The sequence below is a fragment of the Prionailurus viverrinus genome, chromosome C1 (genome assembly GCF_022837055.1).
Source record: "Prionailurus viverrinus isolate Anna chromosome C1, UM_Priviv_1.0, whole genome shotgun sequence".
NCBI lineage: Eukaryota > Metazoa > Chordata > Mammalia > Carnivora > Felidae > Prionailurus > Prionailurus viverrinus.
This window is the reverse complement of record NC_062568.1, coordinates 96,318,707-96,338,513: the sequence shown is the minus strand read 5'-3', so window position 1 is coordinate 96,338,513 and position 19,807 is coordinate 96,318,707. Positions and strand designations below refer to the sequence as shown.

The following is a 19,807-nucleotide window of genomic DNA, read 5'->3' as shown; positions in this document are numbered from 1 at the left end:
TACACTTCTGTAACCAATGTAAATTTATATCTCAATTAGAAAGAACTTTCCATGAAGAGAAGTATAGTCTTAACAGGCTTTAGTAATGAAGTCTACCAAATATTTAAGAAAAAAAAATTACCAAATCTACATAAACTCTTCCAGGGAATTGAAGAAAATAATACTACTTTTCAACTCGCTCAAACAGGCCAGCACTAGTCTGATGCCCAAATTATAAACAGACATTACAAGAGAAACAAAAACCAGAAACCAGTATATCTTATAAAAAGGGATACAATAATTATTTTAAAAAGTTAACAAAAATCCAACAATATACAGCAAACCTCTACTAACATCACATTTCACAATGAGAAGTATTCTTCCTAAGATCAGGAACAAAACAATGGTGGCCACTTTTGCCATTTCTACTGGAGATCCTAACCAGTGAAATAAGAAAAGAAAAATGATGATAAAACATGAAGATAGGAAAATAAGTAGTATTGTCTTTATTCTCAGATATATGATTGTATATATAGGAAATCCAAGCCAATGTAAAAACCAAACAAACCAAAACCACAACTACTAGATATAAAATATGAGTTTAACAAGGTTATAACATACATAGTCAATGTGCAAAAAACAATTGTGTTTAGAAATTCAGACAATGAATTATGAGAAATTGAAATAAAAATTTTTTAATGTTTATTTATTTTTGAGAGAGACAGAGCATGAGCAAGGGAGGGGCAGAGAGAGAGGGAGACACAGAATTCAGAATCAGAAGCAAGCTCCAGGCTCTGAGCTGTCAGCACAGAGCCTGACATGGGGCTCAAACCCATGAACCGTGAGATCATGACCTGAGCCAAAGTCAGATGCTTAACCAACTGAACCACCCAGGCATGCTGATAAATTGAAATTTTAAAAGGTAATAATACCAAATACTATTTTGATCCTGAGAGAGATTACAGAATATGTACATTAATGTAAAGATGTGTGCTTTTTAGGAATCAGAAGATTCAACAATGCCAAAGTATCTATTATGACCAAATTGATATATAGATTCAGTGCAATTCCAATCAAATCCCAGTAGACTTTAACATGAAAATTATCATGGAGATTCTATAAGTTTTATGGACATGCAGAGGAACTAGAATAGTCAAACGATTTTGTTAAAGAATAACCAAGCTACAATAATCTTACCTGATTTTAAGACTTACTATGGGGAAATTTGTATAGGCCAATGAAACAGAAGAGAATGTAGAAATAGATACACATGTACATGATCAATTTATTTTTATCAAAAGTCTCTACATACAGTATTTTAATGGGAGAAAATATACAGAATATTTTCAACAAAAGGTATTGAATAATAAACACACACTTTGGCAAACATAAACCCTCGCCTTCACCTCATACCATATGACAATATTAATATGAATTATGGAATATAGACCTAAATAAAGGCAAAGTTATAGAAATTTCTTGAGGAAAAAGTAGATGAAAATCTTTGCAAACTTCGGGTTGACAAATTTTATAGATAAAATGAAAAAAAAAAAACATGAACCATAAAAGAGAAACAATGTTTTATTAAATGAAGGTCTTATGATATTCAAAAGTATTGTTAAGCAAATGTACATACAAGCCACAAAGTGGGAGAAAGCATCTGTGATGGCTATATCTGAAAAGGGGCTTTTACTTATAATATATAAAGAACACTCACAATTCAATAATATAGAAATAATGCCCCCCCCCCAAATTGGCAAAGCATTTGAACACTTCATCTAGAAGATAAAAAATGACCTATAAGCATATGAAAGACACTCAATGCTGTAAATTGCTCTAAAATGCAGCATTAAGCCCCAATAAGTAACAGCACATATCCACTGGAATAGTTGTAATAAAATATACTGACAACATTGAGCAGGAGGGAGGACTGACATGACTGTACAACATTGTATGTTACCAGTGGGAATGAAAATTGTATAACCACTTTGAAAAACTTTCTGACAGCTTCTTAAAATGTTAAACATATACTTACCAAATGATCCCTAAAATTTATTCCTAGCTATTTATCCAAGAGAAATGAAAACATTCTGTTCAGACAAAGGCTGTCTATAAACAAATGTTTGTAGCAGCTTTATTCATAATAACCAAAAACTCTCAACAGGTGAATGAATAAACAAATTGCCTTACATGTATACAATGGGATGCCATCAACAATAAAAAGAAAAGAACTACTGACACTCATAAAATGGATGAATTTCAAAAAAATGTGCTGATAAAATATGTATGAAAATGATTCAGCCCTGAATATAAGTGAAATAAATGAAAAGACATTTCAAGAAAGAGAAAAAAACGTGAATGAGTTTAGGAAAATATGAGCGCAATCCCATTAGTGATCAGAAATCTGGAATTCGATACCACAAATAAGAGAGCATTTTATACCCCTAGACTGCTTAAAACATAAAAGATAACAACAACACTGAAAAAATCAAGAGTCCTGACTATACTGAATGTTGGCAAAAGTATTGAAAATAGGTATATTTTATACTTCTGGTAGATGTGTCATTCACCTTTAGAAGGCATTAATGTAGGGGCGCCTGGGTGGCTCAGTCGGTTGGGCGGCCGACTTCGGCTCAGGTCATGATCTCGTGGTCTGTGAGTTCGAGCCCCGTGTCGGGCTCTGTGCTGACAGCTCACAGCCTGGAGCCTGTTTTGGATTCTGTGTCTCCCTCTCTCTGACCCTCCCCTGTTCATGCTCTGTCTCTCCCTGTCTCGAAAATAAATAAAACGTCAAAAAAAAAATAAAAAAAAAGAAAGCATTAATGTATAAAGTTAGACACATTATATAATGCAACAATTCCCTTTCTCTCTCTCTCTCCCTCTGTGTGTGTGTGTGTGTGTGTGTGTGTGTGTGGTGTGTGTGTGTATGTGTGTTCACTAGAGAAATGCCTACTGATTTTCCAGGAGACTGAAAATGAATGTTTGTTGTGTCTTGTCACAGCAGCAAACACAACACCCTGGGCACAAACCTCATCTTTAGGAGAGTGGGATAAGTAAATCTGGGGAAATCCAAACAGTGGGATTTTGTAAAACAGAACTGAATGAGCTACAGCGACATGCAATGTCACAGATGGATGTTAGGAAAATAACTTGATAACATACTTCAAAGCTCAAAAAATTATATATCCCTTTAGAAGTCACCCATGAGAGAACAGCACTATAGCATAAGATAGCAAAAGCATGAAAAACAAAATTGAGGTGGAACAGAAGTGGTGATGGGAGAAATATGGAGTCAGGGAGATTACATGGCATTAGTCATGTTGGGAATATACATGTTCTTAAGTTGAGTCATGTGTTCGTAGCCTTCCATTTTATAATTATTAAGACATATCACACATTTGTTAACATTATTTTGAATATATCAAATATTACATAAGACAGAATTTCTTTGATGGAGATCTTACAGTTTAACAAAACACTCAGATATACCTACCTACAAGTGATGACTATAAATTCTATAGTAAAGATATTTAAAAACAAAATAGCTGCATTGTTTTAGTAAAGTATGCACATTCAAAATTCAAACAACAGAGGGGTACCTGGGCAGCTCAGTCAGTTGAGCATCCATCCAGCTTTTGATTTTGACTCAGGTCATGATCCCAGGGTAGTGGGATTGAACCTTGCATCAGGCTCTGCACTGAGCGTAGAGCCTGCTTAGAATTCTCTCTCTCTCTCTCTCTCTTTGCCCCCTCCCACACTAGTGCTCTCTCTCTCTGTCTCTCCCTCCTTCTATCTCTCTCCCTCTCTCTAAAATAAAAGAATTCAAACAACAGAAAAATTGTAGTTCACTGATTTTAATAATGTGTAATTACATAGTACAGAATCTATGGCATTCCCTAAATCAGCCTTTTTTTCCCTAAACTGATTTTTGGAGTAGTTTAGACATGGTTGGAATTCATCTCTCTCATTTGTTCCTTCTTTGACTAACACTTCCTAAGACTTAGAAACAAGGGTTGCATGAAAAATAACTAGATGTTCAGTAACTAATTAGTGTGGAAATACTTGTTAAATATTTATTTTGAGTTACTTAGGATAAGGCAATACTTTTCTATGCTGTATGAAATTCAATCAAGGTACTGTTTATAGTATTATGTACACATTGTTCTCCGGTGCCATTCCTTATTAAATCCTGTTCAAATACAGATTTTTATTGTCGTCCAAAGATTGTCATGGTTGATTATAGAATTCAAGACAAAACCAGTTACTCTAGTGATAATTTATTTTTTGTTATTCATCAAGACATCTTGAAGAAAGCTGAGCAGACCTTATAATACTCCTACTTACAAACACATAATTCTCTTTTGTAAATGCAAGGTTGGGAGGTATCTTAGAAAAATTGCCTAATTTTCTGTAAATACCATTTTTAGACAGCCCAGTAGATTCTCGCCTGAGTTTATGTTGGCCAGGGTGTATGTAGATCTAGGAATTTGCTGGATGAGAACAAGGGCAGAAAAGTACTTGAAACCTTTCTCCTATTAGAATGGGTCCTTGATAAGTCATTTTTCATGCATATTTAAATGCATTCTACTGTAGTTTATCTGACATTTATTAAGAATATATTCTAGGGGCGCCTGGGTGGCTCGGTCGGTTAAGCATCCGACTTCGGCTCAGGTCGTGATCTCGTGGTCCGTGAGTTCGAGCCCCGCGTCGGGCTCTGTGCTGATGGCTCAGAGCCTGGAGCCTGTTTCAGATTCTGTGTCTCCCTCTCTCTCTGCCCCTCCCCTGTTCATGCTCTGTCTCTCTCTGTCTCAAAAATAAACATTAAAAAAAAATTTTTAAAAAAAGAATATATTCTAGAGAATTTCATGAAGATATGCTGTTGAATACTGAGCTATATTTTTGACAAGTGGAGAAATCATTTTATTTATCATACTTCATGGGCATTAAAATGAACATTTAAAAATATTTTAGCAGTCTGAAACGGAGGTTCATCGTGGAATAGAAGAACGCCAATTTTAGCTGTAATTTTTCTTTTCTTAGTGGTGTGTAAACGAATGGTTACCTTGAAAATCAATGATCTCTTAGATCAAATGAAATAAGGTAATAACTAATTATCAAAAAGTTAACAAGAGAGATTTTACCCACTCCATAGTCACTTTCTTCCTAAAATTCATAAGGGACTAAATTACCAAATGCTAAAGAGTGGTTATTAGATATATATCTATAATGTAACACTGCAGTACCTGTTATATGAATTAGTGAATATTGTAAAACACAAATTACCAGACTGTAATTAGGAGAGGCCCCTGTTGAATAATTTGCATTACAGTTTTACAAAGCAATTAAGTTTTTTCTGCTCAGCAATTACCATACTAAGCAAGTTAAGTTGATGGGTCAATGTAGGATTTTAGACTACACGAATGAGGAACGATGCAAATACACTTATAAAGGGCATAAAGACTAAATGGAAAGCCATAAGAAAAGGTGTTGGCTTGCTGCAACCAGACAGAAAAATGTACCACCGGCAGATATGAGCACAGTAGAAACACACAAGTGTGCAGAGTGTACCTCTGTCTAAGAATTTAGAAGGACTTCATGAAAGGAAGAAGGTATTATATATTTATGGAAACTGGAAACTCAATAATAATAAGTATTTTTAAATGCAACCAAACTTTTCAGTGTGTCAGGACAGAGGTAAAAGTCAAGGGCCTGTGGTATACTCACCATCCTCCATTTTAATTGTATGCCCTTCTCTACATCAACCTATATTTTCTGTCTCTTTCTAATATCAAGGTATGTAACGACAAGTAAAACCCTAGCATCAGATTAAAAAATAACATTTCTTGGAATATTTTTGAATTCTACTAAATAACATTGCTTCATTTTCTTAATTTTATTTTCTATTTTTTTAAAATTTATATCCAAATTAGTTAGCATATAGTGCAACAATGATTTCAGGAGTAGATTCCTTAATGCCCCTTCCCCATTTAGCCCATCCCCCCTCCTACACCCCCTCCAGTAACCCTCAGTTTGTTGTCCATATTTATGAATCTGTTCTGTATTTTCCCTCCCTGTTTTTATATTATTTTTGTTTCCCTTCCCTTATGTTCATCTGTTTTGTCTCTTAAAGTCCTCATATGAGTAAAGTCATACGATTTTTGTCTTTCTCTGACTGACAAATTTCACTAAGCATAACACCCTCCAGTTCTACCCACGTAGTTGCAAATGGCAAGATTTCATTCTTTTTTGCTTGCCGAGTAATACTCCATTGTATATATATACCACATCTTCTTTATCCATTCATCCATCGATGGCCATTTGGGCTCTTTCCATACTTTGGCTATTGTTGATAGTGCTGCTATAAACATGGGGGTGCATGTGTCCTTTTGAAACAGCACACCTGTATCCCATGGGTAAATGCCTAGAAGTGCAATTGCTGGGTCGTAGGTTCTATTTTTAGTTTTTTGAGGAACCTCCATACTGTTTTCCACAGTGGTTGCACCAGCTTGCATTCCCACCAACAATGCAAAAGAGATCCTCTTTCGTTATATCCTCACCAACATCTGTTGTTGCCTGAGTTGTTAATGTTAGCCATTCTGACAAGTGTGAGTCAGAATCTCATTGTGGTTTTGACTTGTATTTCCCTGACGATGAGTGCTGTTCAGCATTTTTTCATGTGTCAATTGGCTATGTGGATGTCTTCTTTGAAGAGGCATCTACTCATGTCTTTTACCCATTTTATCACTGGATTATTTGTTTTTTGGGTATTGAGTTTGATAAGCTCTTTATAGATTTTGGATCATAAGCCTTTATCTGATATGTCATTTGCAAATATCTTCTCCCATTCTGTCAGTTGCCTTTTAGTTTTGCTGATTATTTCCTTTGCTGTGCAGAAGCCTTTTATTTTCATGAGGTCCCAGAAGTTCATTTTTGCTTTTGTTTTCCTTGCCTCTGGAGACGTGGTGAGTAAGAAGTTGCTGCGGCCAAAATCAAAGAGGTTTTTGCCTGCTTTCTCATCGAGGACTTTGATGGCTTCCTGTCTTACATTGAGGTCTTTCATCCATTTTGAGTTTATTTTTGTGTGTGGTGTAAGAAAGTGGTCCAGGTTCATTCTTCTGCATGTCGCTGCCCAGTTTTCCCAGCACCACTTGCTAAAGAGACTGTCTTTATTCCATTGGATATTCTTTCCTGCTTGGTCAAAGATTAGTTGGCCATACATTTGCTGGTCCATTTCTGGGTTCTCTATTCTGTTCCATTGATCTGAGTGTCTGTTCTTGTTCTAGTACCATACTGTCTTCATGATTACAGCTTTGTAGTGTAGCTTGAAGTCTGGGATTGTGATGCCTCCTGCTTTGGTTTTCTTTTTCAAGATTGCTTTGGCTATTCAGGGTCTTTTCTGGTTCCATAAAAATTTTAGGATTATTTGTTCTAGCTTTGTGAAGAATGCTGGTGTTACTTTGATAGGGATTGCATTGAATATATAGATTGCATTGGGTAGTATTGACATTTTAACAATATTTGTTTTTCCCATCCAGGAGCATGGAATCGCTTTTCCCTTTTTTTGTGTCATCTTCAATTTCTTTCATAAGCTTTCTATAGTTTTCAGCGTATAGATTTTTCACCTCTGTGGTTAGATTTATTCCTAGGTATTTTATGGGTTTTTTTGTGCAACTGTAAATGAGATCGATTCCTTGATTTCTCTTTCTGTTGCTTCATTGTTGGTGTATGGGAATGCAACCAATTTCTGTGTTGATTTTATTTCCTGCAACTTTGCTGAATTCATGAATCAATTCTAGCAGTTTTTTGATGAAATCTTTTGGGTTTTCCATATAGAGTATCATGTCATCTGTGAAGGATGAAAGTTTGACCTCCTCCTGGCCAATTTGGATGCCTTTTTTTTTTGAAAAAAAATTTTAATGTTTATTTTTGAGACAAAGACAGAGTGTGAGTGGGGAGGGGCAGAGAGAGAGACAAAGAATCCAAAGCAGGCTCCAGGCTCCGAGCTGTCAGCACAGAGCATGACGTGGGGCTTGAACTCATGAACTGTGAGATCATGACCTGAGCCAAAGTTGGTTGCTTAACCAACTGAGCCACCCAGGTGCCCCTGGATGCCTTTTATCTCTTTGTGTTGTCTGATTGCAGAGGCTAAGACTTCCAATATTATGTTGAATAACAGTGGCAAGAGTGGACATCCCTGTCTTGTTCCTGAGCTTAGGGGGAAAGCTCTCAGTTTTTCCCCATTGAGGATGATATTAGTGTTGGGTTGTTCATATACAGCTTTTATGATCTCAAGGTATGCTCCTTCTATCCCTACTTTCTGGAGGGTTTTTTTTTTTATCAAAAAAGGGTGTTGCATTTTGTCAAATGCTTTCTCTGCACCTTTTGAGAATATCATATGGTTCTTGTCCTTTCTTTTATTGATATGATGAATCACATTCATTGTTTTGTGGGTATTGAACCAGCCCTGCATCCTAGGTATAAATTCCATTTGGTCGTGGTGAATACTTTTTTAATGTATTGTTGGATACAATTGGCTAATATCTTGTTGAGGATTTTTGCACCCATGTTCACCAGGGAAATTGGTCTATAGTCCTCCTTTTTAGTGGGGTCTCTGGTTTTGGAATCAAGGTAATACTGGCTTCATAGAAAGAGTTTGGAAGTTTTCCTTCCACTTCTATCTTTTGGAACAGTTTCAAGAGAATAGGTGTTAACTCTTCCTTAAATGTTTGGTAGAATTCTCCTGGAAAGCCATCTTAATCTAATGGGGGTCCTCTGTGCTTCCTGGAGTTTGATGTGTTGGTCTTTCCCCAGGTTAGGAAAGTTTTCCATTATGATTTGCTCACATAACCCTTCTACCCCTATTTCTCTCTCTTCCTCCTCTGGGACCCCTATGATTCTGATGCTGTTCCTTTTTAATGAGTCACTGATTTCTCTAATTCTTAAATTGTGTTCTTTTGCCTTAATCTCCCTCCTTTTTTCTGCTTCATTATTCTCTATAGGTTTGTCCTCTATATCGCTGATTCTCTGTTCTGCCTCATCCATCCTTGCCACCACTGCATCCATCTGTGATTCCAACTTAGTTATAGAACATTTAATTTCATTCTGGCTATTTGTTTTTACTTCTTTTATCTCTGCAGAAGGTGATTCTAATCTATTTTCAACTCCAGCTAGTATTCTTATTATTGTGATTCTAAATTCTGGTTCAGACATCTTGCTTGTATCTGTGTTGGTTAAATCCCTGGCTCTCATCTCTTCGTGCTCTTTCTTTCGGGGTGAATTCCTTTGTTTTGTCATTTTGAGGGAGAAAAGGAATTAATGAGGTAGAAAATTAAAATTAAAAAAAATTAAAATTAAAAAAAATTAAAATTAAAAAATTAAACACACACACACACAAATTGAATAAATGATGCTATATCCTAGGTGTGTTTTGGTCTGGGTGTTGAAAGTGGTTTGACAGATTAGAGAGAAAAAGCAGGGGGAAAGGAAAAAAAGAAAATAGTTTGAGAATTTGAAAAATGAATACACTGAAGTAGACTAAAATGAGATGATGGGGGTAAAATAGAATTTGAAAAATATACACAGAAGTCAAGAATATAGTAGAAAAAATTAAAGAAAAATATTTTAATAAAAATTAAAATAAATAAATATTTTTTTCTTTTTTTGTATTTAAGAAAAAAGAAATGAAAAATAGAAAAAATAAAGAAAGAAAAGAAAAAATAGTTTGAAAATTTGAAAAAGTGAATACACTGTAGTACACTAAAATAAAATATGATGGAGGTAAAACAGAATTTGAAAAAAATTTACATAAAAGAAAAACATATACTAATAAAAATTAAATAATATTTTTAATAAAAATTGAAAGTAAAAATGTTGTTTTTCTCTTTCTGTATTCAAGGAAAAAAAGAAACGAAAAACAGAAAAAAAGAAAAAGAAAGAAAAAAGGAAATTGTTTGAAAATTTGAAAAGGTGAATACACTGAAGTAGACGAAAATAGAATGATGGATGTAAAGTAGAATTTCAAAAAATTTACACAAAAGTAAAAAATATAGTAATAAAAATTTAAAAAAATATTTTTAATAAAAATTGCAAAAAAATGAATTTTTTCTCTTTCTGTATTCAAGAAAAAGAAAAGAATTGTAAAAGAGAAAAAGAAAAAAAAAAGAAAAAAATTGAATAGAGGAACCTGCTAACAGATTGAAGTAGGACTGAAATTGCTTCGTTTTCACCTAGAAGTCAGAGTATGTAGTGCTTTAGAGTCCATAAATTAAGCCGGCAGTAAGACTTATGTTCTTGATGAGCAAAGTTGGCCCAGTTGGGCAGGGCTCAGTGTAACAGCTCTGCTCTCCACTAGATGGCGCTGCTAGCCTACTGGGGTGGATTGTTGTGGCGCTCGTAGGTGCGTATGCACATGCGCAGGAGCGGTGAAAATGGCGCCACCCAGCTATCCAGTCTGTTCTCCCAGACCAGCAATCGCACACCTGTCCTCCGTTTTCAGCTCTCGTCCACTCCCTGCTTTTTCACTCTCTGTGACCAGTCCCCAGGCAATACTCTCTCCCGAGTTTTATCTCAGATGTGGCTGTTTTCCCTGGCCCCTTACTTCTGAAGGACTGTGGCTTTGACCCATTCTGCCCTTCTGTAGGAGGGTCTCCGTGAGCAATGGCTGAATGAGCAATGGCCGAATTATTGGCTGCAGCCAGGAACGCTTGCTGGATCCCACTGCTGCCGGTGCCCCAAGACTGCAGCCAGGTGCCAGCCCACCCCAGAAAAAGTTCATGAGATAGTGTAGCAGCAGCATTTCAGGGATTATGGAAAATCACAACACACATCTGGCACCAGGCTTCACCCTTAATGACTGCCACAGCACCAGCGAATGTGGCCGCCATCCAGGGTCTGCTGGAACCAGGTGGCTTCAACAGTCTCTACCAAATGTCCTTCAGCAGTGGAACCACTTTTCCCCGTGTGGCTGGAGAACCTCCCAGACCCCACTCTGTTCCTCGGGACTCACCCTTCCCACCAGAGCACCACCAGGTATCGAGCTGCGGAGTTGCAACCTTTGCACTCCCTTTGTTTATAGTCGTAATGGAATTTAAACCCTCTCCTTTCTCCCTTCTCTCTTTTTAGCTTAGTCCCTGTGGCTGCTTCCAGTTTTCCACTTTCTCTCCAGCTGCTTTACAGGAGGGGTGCTTTTCCCGTATTCTCCGTCCCCCCCCAAGTCTCCATCCTCTCTCCACCCGCAAAAGTGGTTCCCTACCTTTCATGGCTTCTCGTTCCCCAAATTTACCTCTCTGTGCCACATTCCTGCTGAATTCTGTGGCTCAGATTGTGCATATTGTTGTATTAATCCTCTAATCATGTTTCTTGGTGTGTAGGATGGTTTAGTGTTGGTCTGGCTGTATTTCCTGCACACGAGACACACAAGAAACTTCCATGCTGTTCTGCCATCTTGGCTCCTCCCCCAACATTGCTTCATTTTTAATATTTGTCTCATTAGTTATTAAAATGATAAATTGGACTTTCAAACTCGTTAATATTTGGCAAATATAAACACCAGATTCTGTGAACCTGTAACAGTCTGTATTTAAAACCTGTCTATTTTTGAAACACATTGCAACTTTTAAGTTAGTAAGTTTTAGTTAAGTGCCAATAAGCTTTGAGGCACATTGAAATAAGCAAAGAAAGCAATGCACTTTGAAAGAACTAGAAATACCAAGTTATCTCTAGTCTACCTAAAGTAAGTGCAGAAACACAAACCGAGTGGAAAATTCTGGGACCATAAATATAATTTTCATTTGTGCAGAATTTTGCTTATTTTTCACTAATATTCAATTGATTTTTTCCTAAGAATTAGAATGGTGATGAATGCCTACCAATTCGAGTATAAAAACTCTAGTCACTGAACAAAGGTAGTAAAATATACAGCTTGATAAAGGAGAGTTTATTGATATGAGGTTATCTTTCATTATGTAATATTTAATACTTAATATTCTAACAAGGGAACCTTGAACTGGATCTTATATGCTATTGGAATGGTTTCCCAAAGCTGGAAAACAGTGAGGAGCTGAAGTAAATGATGTGGAGTATCCAGAATTTCACTGGCAGATTATTGAGCGTGGAGAGACAAAGGACTCAAAAAGGTGAGTATACCAACATGGATTTAATGTAAAAGACCAGAGATCTCACCAAAGGATTATATTTTCTGGAAGGTCCAGAGAATGTTCCCTTTACTGCAACAATAATAAATGTACCAGTGAGGGGAAGATAAGCATCACTGAGAAGATCAGTGGAGACTGTCCTTTGTAGTCCAGGGCTGGTAGCTGGGAAGGCTACAGAATTGGCTCCCATGTATCAAGAGATGATGTAATTCTGAAATGGAAAAAGTCTAGTGGCATTGTGCAACTATCAGAGATAAGGTGGCATAATTACTGTAATGGGCAAGAAAATCAGAATGCAAGTTAGTGCGTAATGGCCCACAAGAATCTGTGGTGATGGCTAATAAGCCATAATGTTCCTAGGGATAACATAGATAGTGTGATAGTTAATATTATGTGTCACTTTGGAGAGTGTTTTTTTCATATGAAATTTATTGTCGAATTGGTTTCCATACAATACCCGGTGCTCATCCCAACAGGTGCCCTCCTCAATGCCCATCGCCCACTTTCCCATTCCTCCCACCTTCCATCAACCCTCAGTTTATTCTCAGTTTTTAAGAGTCTCTTATGGTTTGCCTCCCTCCCTCTCTAACTTTTTTCCCCCCTTCCCTACCCCCATGGTCTTCTGTTAAGTTTCTCAGGATCCACATATGAGTGAAAACATATGATACCTGTCTTTCTCTGTATTACTGATTTCACTTAGCATAACACTCTCCAGTTCCATCCACGTTGCTACAAAAGGCCATATTTCATTCTTTCTCATTGCCAAGTAGTATTCCATTGTGTATATAAACCACAATTTCTTTATCCATTCATCAGCTGGTGGACATTTGGGCTCTTTCCATAATTTGGCTCTTGTTGAAAATGCGGCTGTAAACATTGGGGTACAAGTGCCTCTATGCATCAGCACTCCTGTATCCCTTGGGTAAATTCCTAGCAGTGTTATTGCTGGGTCATAGGGAGATTAGCATGGAAATCAATGAACTTTGAGTAAAGAAGACTATCCTCCATAATCCTAGTGGGCCTCATCCTATCAGTTGAAGGCCAGAAAAAAAGTCATAAAGACCAGCCTCATCAAGCAAGGAAGAATTCTCCAGCAGTCTGCTTTCCATCTTCATCTATACCATTGGCTCTCCTGGGACTTCAGCCTGCCAGATTACTACAGATTTTGGGTTCACCAACCTCCATAATTATGACCCAATTCCTTAAAATAAATCTTGTTCTGAATATATACACATTCTATTGATTCTGTTTCTCTAAAGAACTCTGATTAAAAGAGTTATTTTATTAAGAGCTATTAAGTCATTAAGAGTATTGCTTGACCTTTAGAACTAATAATTATCAAGTGTCAGTGAGCAAAAGACCCAATGGAAAATCCTAACCTATTGTCCAGTTTCTGTTCCTGAGCCAATCAGATCCAAATCCCACCAGCTGAAGAACTTCTTGACAAAGGGCTTGAAATATCATGGCAAATATATACAGCAGTGATTTCCCCATTCCATTACCAAAGAAAGTTTTGGGCATTGGCCTAAATTATTAACCACTGGAGAAGAGAGTAGTCAGATTGTATACAGGACTTATGTGCAAGGTCTGAGCTGGTATGGACTGTAGAAGATCCAATATACTTAATCATGGTCCCTGTCAGGGTAGAAACAAATGAAGGAGAAGTGATAGTTGGAGTGCAGATCCAGGTCTATATGTCAGTGGTTTACCAGGCCATGAACTTAGGTTCTGGTCATTCCTCCCACCCTGAGAGCATGTCTGGGATGAATATAATGTAACAGTTAAAAAACCCTAACTTATTATTTTGTAATATGCTGTAGAAGAGGTTTTTTCTTGGCAGGAAAGGTCAAGTTGAAGTCCCCGAAACTGTTCTTTCTTCCTCAGCCAAAATAGTAAACAAGCAACAACACCTTATTGCTAGATAGATTAGTAGAGGTTTGTGCCACTCCTAAAGGTTGGAAGGATGCTGACATTGTGGTCCCCAATATACACCAGATGACCCCTGTTGGATGAGGGTTGTCTACTGCAAACTTAAGAGCTGCTGTTATTGCTGTTGAGCCAGAGGTAGTATCTTTACTAGAGTAGAGCAATCGAGTCTCCAACACTTACATGTGGCCATTGATCTGCATTATTTTAAATCCCCAGAAGAAAAAGCAGTACCCGTTCATGGTTTTGTCAGACCATTATATCTGAAGATATTTGACATTTCAGCCACTCATCAAGCATCACTATAATGATACCTTGTTAAAGCTCAGGAGCAGGTAATATGCATCTCCTGGGAAGACAGCATTGCATCAGTGGGTGGAAGGCAGGTTCTACAAATGTTCAGGAATCTTGTAAACTGAAAATTTTAAGCATCTAGTGGTTGGAAACATTCTGAGGTATTGCCTCTAAGGTAACTAAAAGAGAGACATTTGTTCTACTTCAGCTTTTAAAGGCAACACTCACCCCCTGTTGGAATACTTTCCAACTTATTTATTCAGCGATATTTTTCCACTTTTTAAAATGGAGTTCAAAGCAGAAGAGAACTTTTCAGCAAGTTCAGTTTGGAGTACAAATGACCCTGCTACTTATGTCTTATGATCCAGCAGATCCCATGGTACTAGAGGCATACACAGTAGATAAGGACACCATATATGTCTCTTCCAAGTCCTAATTGGAGAGAGTCTATGCATAATGGTAACATTTTGAAGTAAAGCCATGCTTTTCATCATTGTATGTATGTATGTATGTATGTATATTTTAGAGAAAGAGAGAGGAGGGAGAGGAGAGGGGCAGAGGGGGGGAGGGAGAGAGAGAGAGAGAGAGAGAGAGAGAGAGAGAGAGAGAGAAAGTCTTAAACAGATTCCATGCTAAGCACAGAGCTGGATGTGGGGCTGGATCCCATGACCCTGGATCATGACCTGAGCTGAAATCAAGAGTTGGATGCTTAACTGACTGAACTACCCAGGCATCCCTATTCAACATTTAAAAAATATCTCTTGTTAGAGAATTTAAGCATGGGTCATCAACTGACTATGCTTCCAGAATTGCCCATCATGAGTTGTGAATTCTCAGATATAAAGTCATAAAGTCAAGTGGACACAGCAGAGGTCTGTTTTTGATAGAAAAGATACATTCTGCAAATGGCCCAGATAGATCTGCAGGCATAAGTAAATTAAGGCAAAAAGCAGTCTAGATTTTTCATGTTGCCTCTATTTGTGACACCAGTGCTCATCCCTCAGCTGACATCTGTGTCCTCATAGAACATTTCCTATGATAAGCTGAAGATAAAGGGGAAAAAATAACTTGGCTTATTCAGCTCAATATGTTGCTGTGAGTCAGTAATGCACCTCGGTCATCTTAGAGCCTCACTCTAGGGCGTCCCTGAAATGGTGGTCAGAAGGAAATCCTTCCCCTGGGCAGAACTCTAATGAATTAATGTTAAAGGAGAAGTGGCTTGAGGTGAAATTTGCACAGATTATTGAGCAGTGGCACGTAGTTTGGTTGATTGGCCAGATTGCCGGAATGGGTAACAATGGGAAGTCAGTGGCAGAGATATCTGAGAAAGAAGCAGGTGGATGAACTTATGAGAATGTCCATAATATTTGCGGATATCTTAATTCATTCACACCTATCAGAGAGCACCCACTGAAGCAGAGACTGTGAATAGCCCAGTGAAAAAAATGACAGATCCAGTGGGGGACAATGAGCTTCTGTCCTTTGCCACTTCAGAGTTTGCCCAAAGGTATTATGAGCAGATTAAAGGCATGGTAGCAGAGATGGAGCTATCCAGGAGCCTGGCAGTATGCACTTGCTCTCGTCAAGGCTGATCCCAATTCTCACAGAGGATCTGATTTATTGGTCATGGAACCTTGCACATGATTGCTACACACCATGGTGTACCCTTTATATAAAACAATGGGGGCAATGGGCAAATGTCATGGTATCCATTAGTCCTACCATATAACACATCACTAACAAGCTGCCAGTTTAATTTAAGATATTAAAATGGCCTTTTAAGGGTTCACCTAAGTCTTTTCAGATGGGCATGGCACTGTGAGAATGGTCATTGTCTTTCAAAATGACAAATATATTTGAATCAGTGGTCATGAGATGGTGCTGTGTACCTGAAAGAGCTGGGAACTGAGGTGTAGAAATAGAGACTCACCCCCTGGTCTTAGTGATCCAGGAGAACTTTGTTCTTTACTGGTCCTACAGCTTTAGGTTTTCTTCTGATAGTTACATTCCGATCCCCAGTTATCAGGGAGATCCCCTTCTACCAGGGGACTTGGTAATATTTCCACCAAACTTAAAGTTACGAATGCTGACAGGATCTTTACGCCAGTGGACCAGGATGCCAAGAAATGAGTGACTATATTGGCAGGGAAACTAACCCCGATTGTCATGCTGCCACATAATAGGGACAAGGATATATATTTCTGAAGTTCAGGAGACTCACAGGGGTGGGGGAAGCTCTTGGTGCCTCCATACTTGGCGGCACGTACAGATGGGAATTTTCAGCAACCATGATCTATCAACACCTATAAATATGTTTGTGTTACCCCAAGGGCAAACAGACTAAGGGTGAGGAGGGTCTAGAATGAGTGGTAAAAAAAGCAAATCATGATCATCAGTTATCGCGCAAAGGGGAATAAAGCTTGTTCCCCCATCTCTCATTTGGCTTTATAAGTTTATTTATTCTTTGAAGTGATTTTTCATGACCATTGCCTGAAAGAATCAGTTACAGGGCAAAGTCAACTTAACCAGGGGTATAAGTGGATCTGTCCGCACTGTAGCAGATATTTTGGGTGCCAACTCATGTTTCTCCCCGCTTGCAATTTCGTTCACACCAGTCTAACTTTCCAATGTCAGTGGCCTTTCTTCCCTGATGCCCGACTTCACCCTTTGAAGCACTGTATCTGCTTAGGTAGCAGATCAGAAGCACTCGTGGATGATGTGCCCCTCCTCTAGTGTTTTCTGTACCTAGTGATGGACTCTGGCAGATAGTACCCCAAGCTCCCTTGTGCCTTAGTTGGTGTCAGTCTGATGACAGTCACTGTTTCCCGAGGGGTTTAAGCTCTTGTCCACAGGGTAACAGCTTATGGTGCACACTTTCCCACTACCTTTCTTCCCTTCTCTGCTTAACTTCCACATCCCACTATGAGGGTTCTTCTCAGTTTTGATATCAGTTACTTGGATTGGACTCCTTCCATCAAGGTCAACTTCTGGGGGAACCAAACAAGAACACCAACTACCTTAGAATCCTCGACAAACTCCTAAAAATAGCCTTCTTGTGTTTCTGGATCCTGGATTTCCATCTCCTTTTTCTCAAATTATATAAAGACAGAAATGAAGGCTTGAGCATCGAAGAAAAGGAAAAGAAGTTGAGAGGGTTCTGGTGACTGCTTTAAAAGAATCAAGGAGAAGGTGGTCATTGCTCTCATTTACACCTTCACTTTTGATGTCTCAGCCTTGTTTTCTCTCTGCATGCCCTTTCCTCTAGTTAGCTCCCTTAGCTAAGCCCTGATAGGGCTTTAATCTCTGGAAATTTCCTTATGATGTGTTCCAAGTTTGTGTTCTTTTTCTTCAAGAAGGTAGAGAAAAAGAAAGATTATTTTAGAAATACCTCCCTCTATATTCTTGCCACATTAACTACATTTCTTATTGTTGCTTTTTATTCCTTATGGGTAGATGCATTGTACAGGTGTGCAAGCATTTCATCCAAAAGAAGTAATGTAGGAATGGATAGTTGTTTTACAAAATCTTGTAAGAAGAATACTATTCTTATTGTCACTTTTCAGGTTAAGCGCTTTTTCCAAAGTCATGCGACTAGTATAGGCAAAGACATCCATTTTAATCCATTTCCCCCATTTATGCAAGCTGAACTCTTAAACACAAAATTAACCTTTCTCTCTTAATAAATTATATGTGTGTAAGAAGAACACTTTCATCTTGGTGGCTTAGAGACATGAGCCACTTTATATTTCATCTTAATGTCTTTTTCCCTACTTTTCTTCCCCTTCTCTTCTTGCTTCCTCATGCTTTCTGTCCTGGCTTCCTTCCTCTGTCTGTACATATCAGAGAAAACTGTCTTCTACATCTAATCTTTCTAGAGCCTCTGACTGAGCACCATTGCGAATACCTTTAAGGGATCATGCCTTATCTAGTTTTTAAAGCCACTGCTCACAGTATTCTTGAACACTGTCCATTGGCCATGAGAAAGTGATAAGCAGACGCAGTGAGACCCCTTTCTTCCCTGTGACTCCAGTGAGTACAGCCAGCTAGTGTCTCAGCCTCTTTTATGACCAAGCAATCAATACATCCTCGTCACTACAACTGTAAAGGTCCCATTTTACTCTGTGATTGATGTTCATTAATATTACTAGGAAGTGGCTTTGCGGACAACTCAAAGACATAAATATGGATTGGAGGCATATGTGTGAATGTCAATGCTCACATTTTAGGGTGCTTTCCTGCTCAAATGACATTGGACATGAAGTAGCTGAATCTCTTCTAGCTATATTCATATTAACTCGTTCTGCTATTGAATGAGCCAGAGGCTCTTGCATGATAGGGCAGTTAGTCCATAGAACACTGAATTGAAATAGCCCATTGTGGTATTTTGTAAACTGGCTTGACATTTGGGGCAGGGTGGGGTATGACAGAAATGGTTATGCATTCATATTCTTGAGACTACTTTAGTTTTTTATGATAGTTTTAAATTTTTTGAGTTTTTTTATTTTCTTTTTATTAAAATTTTTTTTTAATGTTTATTTATTTCTGAGGCAGAGAGAGACAGAGCATGAGTGGGGGAGGGTCAGAGAGAGAGGGAGACACCGAATCAGAAGCAGGTTCCAGGCTCTGAGCTGGCAGCTCTGAGTCCCGACGCGGGACTCAAACTCACGGGACCATGAGATCATGACCTGAGCCGAAGTCAGTCGCTCAACCGACTGAGCCACCCAGGCGCCCCAAATTTTTTGAGGTTTTATATAATTTTAAAAATGAGTATAATTAGGATTATCTACATGGTCATCTTATGAACCAGGGCTGGCATATTCAGCATCTATCTTCAAAGACATTTATGGCAGGGTGAGTGCCAATTAGTGTTGTTTGAATTGTCTCAGACTCAAACCGAACCAAACAACGTCAATAAAAACAGAAGAGGGCATGGTGGCAAATATTGTATTCTTCCTAATGAAAATCAACCACTCTGCAGAGGTTACGCAATGGTTCCGAAAGAGAAAAGCCAAAGGATAATTATGTAATTACGTAGCGCGGGGGCAAACTAAGAACCCCTATGCTCTACACTGGAGCTATGTTTATATTGGGAATAGCCATTTACTGAAATAAAACAGCATCATTAAGTACATTAAATAAGTATTGACACCAAATTTTGTTTTGACAGTTTTATGGTTTTTCAGCCTTTTAAATTATTTTCAGCTGTATGAGATCAATAAGCACGAAACTTTAAGCATAGTGAGGTGGTATGGCAGTGAAGACGATTCATGTAAACACTAGAGGTCAGAGAGTGACTTGTTCCCCAATTTAAAAGGGATTTATACCCTGTTTGAGTCTGAGAAGCATGGACCTAAAATACAAGAGCTCCCACTGTTCTCTTTCCCAGCTCCTCACAGCTCATAGTTAGATCATTCCTTAGGGAGCAGAGTAGTCGCCTTTACTTCCTGTTAATATAT

At 38.1% G+C, this 19,807-nt stretch overlaps 1 long non-coding RNA gene across 2 annotated transcripts in view; it reads right to left on the bottom strand.

Moving 5' to 3' along the window:
• LOC125173543 (uncharacterized) overlaps window positions 1–19,807 on the bottom strand; it is a 150,722-nt gene that overhangs the window by 66,279 nt on the left and 64,636 nt on the right. The window lies entirely within an intron of this gene.